Consider the following 3,167-nt stretch of genomic DNA (forward strand, 5'->3'; position numbering starts at 1 on the left):
CCCAGCGTCCACGTAAGCCCAGCCAAGGATAGCAGTGGTGGGTGTCTCCCCTCTATCAACTTCAGAGGTCACCGGACCAGTTAACTAATGGGTTGCGCGAGTTGAACTTTCGCGAACCTTGCGTGTATTTGACTAGTTTAACATTTGAGAACTTCCGACGTAACTACTTAAAATGACCGCGCACTTCCGACGGCTACTATTAAACTGTGTGAACTAGCGACGTGGATTCGGCAACTGTTAAGATTTTTCTGAGCGACTACGCTTCCGCGGGGCCTCTATTTATACCCCGAAAAAAGGGCGTAGTGCCCTTTGTCTAGGATGCAATAGTTAGTTGCAATGTCGCGCGAGATTTACGATTTTTAAGGTGTCCTATCGTTGTTAATCTAAAGTACACTGTTAAAAGAGGTTTAGAGAACAAAAGGAATGATTTATGTTTTCTCTAAAAAGGGGCAAGATTGCTTTAAGCGAGTGATCGATTCCGTCATCCTCGCGGAAAATATGGCTAAGTAAACAGCTGTGAGACGTTATCTCATGTTTTTATGGTTTTTGTGGCGACGCGGCGCTTGTTTTTCTGAAGGTGGAGTTGTTGGTCAACAATTCGGACAATAGCTTGAATTTTTGTCATCGCGTGACTTAGGTCTGTTTGTGATATTTTTCGCAATCTTGTCCCTTTTAGGCCTGCGTTAGTGTTGTTATTTTTCCGGGTTGATTGACGTTTACGAGTTTTTCGCGGAGCCTGGGTGGTCTGTTTTTCAATTTTTATAAGGGGACCCCTGCTCGCGTCTCGCAGGCGCCAATCGTATTTGCGGCGGAGCCGATTCTCTCGGAAGAAAAGAATCTGCGTCTGCAGGACGTAACACTAGATTTTCGCGCGTTTCCTTCTTTTTATTTACATTTTTGATATTACAATTCAAAATGACTATAAGAAATCATCATCAAGCTTGTAATTAATCATTATTATATTACTTCAAATATAACGGTAGTACTTCGGATGGCTAGATCTGTTTTCTCTACTTCAATTTTCTGTTGATACAAATATAATAATATAATTTGTAATATACAGATAATTAAAAGCAAAAGCTGTAAGAGGAACATGAGCACTACAGCACGAATATTGGAAACATATCAACGAAATTTACAAAAATTATCAAATAAAATATACAAGGGAAATGAAACCAAATGTGAGATGCAAAAAGAAATACTAGAAGAATACAAAAAAATAAGAGAATCACACGAAATGCAATTATTACATGCAAATAAGTTGCGTTAGGAAAAAAATAAACTTTTACAGCAATTAATAAAACTACAACAAAAAAATAATTAATACAGTTATATCGATAGGTATATTAACAAGAGATATTAATCAAATAAGTGGAAATAAATATTTCTTTGTTTTTATTTTTATTATTAAGTTTACATACATATTTCTTTGTTATTGTCTAAAGATATATGTTGACACATATATTTTTGTTATAATATAATATTATTATCAATATTATTAAGAAACAACTCTTGTAACCAAAGATATGCAATATTAATGTTTTATTTTATACTTTTAAAGAATACTTTAATGAGTGTATTTTTTTTTATAATTCTTGTAATCAAAGATATGCCATATTAATGTTTCATATTACAATACACTTTTAAAGCACATATTTAAAAAATAAATTCATGAATACTTTTTCCATATTCTATTGTGTAGAGAATTTGTTTTGTTGAGAATTTGTTTTGTTTTAGAATTTCTGTTTAAATGCCCATTATCTTTATATGGGACGATTAATTATTTTAAACAAGGATATGCACTATCCCCCAAAAGAAAATAATTATCTGGAAAAATATTAATAACTTTGAAATATTTATTTATTTTATAACTATCACGATTAATTATCACTTATTGTTTTCCATTTTTGGACTATCTAACCTTCACAAAGTTGATGTAGATCATTGTATATTCCCCCTCCGCGGAGTGCCACCTTGTCGTGGTGAGGGGGCTTCTTTCGGACGATGTTGGTCCCTTCCCGGCCCCTTCCCCGGAGCTCCTTGTGGTTCTGTGGCTGGGGCCGGGCGGGGGCTTCCGTCTCGGGTGGCTAAGGGCACTCCATCGGGTAGGCTACCTGCGGTGACACCGGTCACAGCAGGCTCTCTGGCTCGCTTCAGCCAGAGGCGGCGTGGGTCCCGTTGGGCAGGGATCGTGGGGCGGGCCGAGAGGCTTGTCGCATCCCGTTGGGAGGGCGATTGAACTAGGGACTTGGGGGGGGGGAATGTTTCCGTGGGGATCGATGAGAGTTTCGGTCGATAGCCCGTGCACGGAAAGGGAAGGGACGTCGCCGTGGGCAGGTTTCTCGCGTCAAGCTCGGGAAGGAGGGGGATGAAGGAAACGGACTCGGTTCCGAACCTCACATCCTTGCCTTCCTCCTTGTATAAAAATCCGGAGGTATAGTAACGGGTAGGTCAGACAGGGCGCTGCCTGCGGGGGGATGCTTCTCGTCTCCTTGGTTTGGTGGCGCCGCCGGCAGGGGATACACGTCACCCCTGTATAAAAACACGGACGTGTGGCACGGGTAGGCCCATTCTAGGCCAGGGGTCGCCCTCCCCCTGTAAATTCTCGGAGGATGGTCTCACGGGTAGACCAACTTGGCCAGGGGCACACCTTCCCCATGTTAAAACACGGAGGAAGAGTTCGGTTAGGATTAGGGGTGCACCCTCCCCCTGTAAAAACACGGAGGATGGTCTCGCGCTGGGGGGAAAGCTCTCTGGAGCGGAGGCAGATGGCGTGGCGGAGTAGGGTGTGGCAAAGGGAAAGGTCTCCTTGAACCGGAGCCACACAAACATGGATCTACCTCTCTCTGGCCCTTGAGGCGAACCGGAGGTAGGAACACGGGCAGGACTGCATAAAGCAGTAAAAAGGGGTCTGCCTTCCCCTCTAAATCGGAGGCAGGAACACGGGTAGGTACCACTACGATGGTCAGACAGGAGTTGCCCCTCCTAGCCGGGACTTAGCAGTCTCGTTAGGCAAAACGCAGGCAGGGACACGGATAGGGTTGCTTGGACGCGAGGGTCTGACCGGACCACCGTTCCTGTGGCCAAAAGGGAAATCTGCCTTCCTCCTCCTAGTAAGGAAACACGAAGGTAGGGAAACGGGTAGAGCGGCTGGGGGGCGGCCCTCC

The sequence above is a fragment of the Trachymyrmex cornetzi genome, unplaced genomic scaffold (genome assembly GCF_001594075.2).
Source record: "Trachymyrmex cornetzi isolate Tcor2-1 unplaced genomic scaffold, Tcor1.1 scaffold1654, whole genome shotgun sequence".
NCBI lineage: Eukaryota > Metazoa > Arthropoda > Insecta > Hymenoptera > Formicidae > Trachymyrmex > Trachymyrmex cornetzi.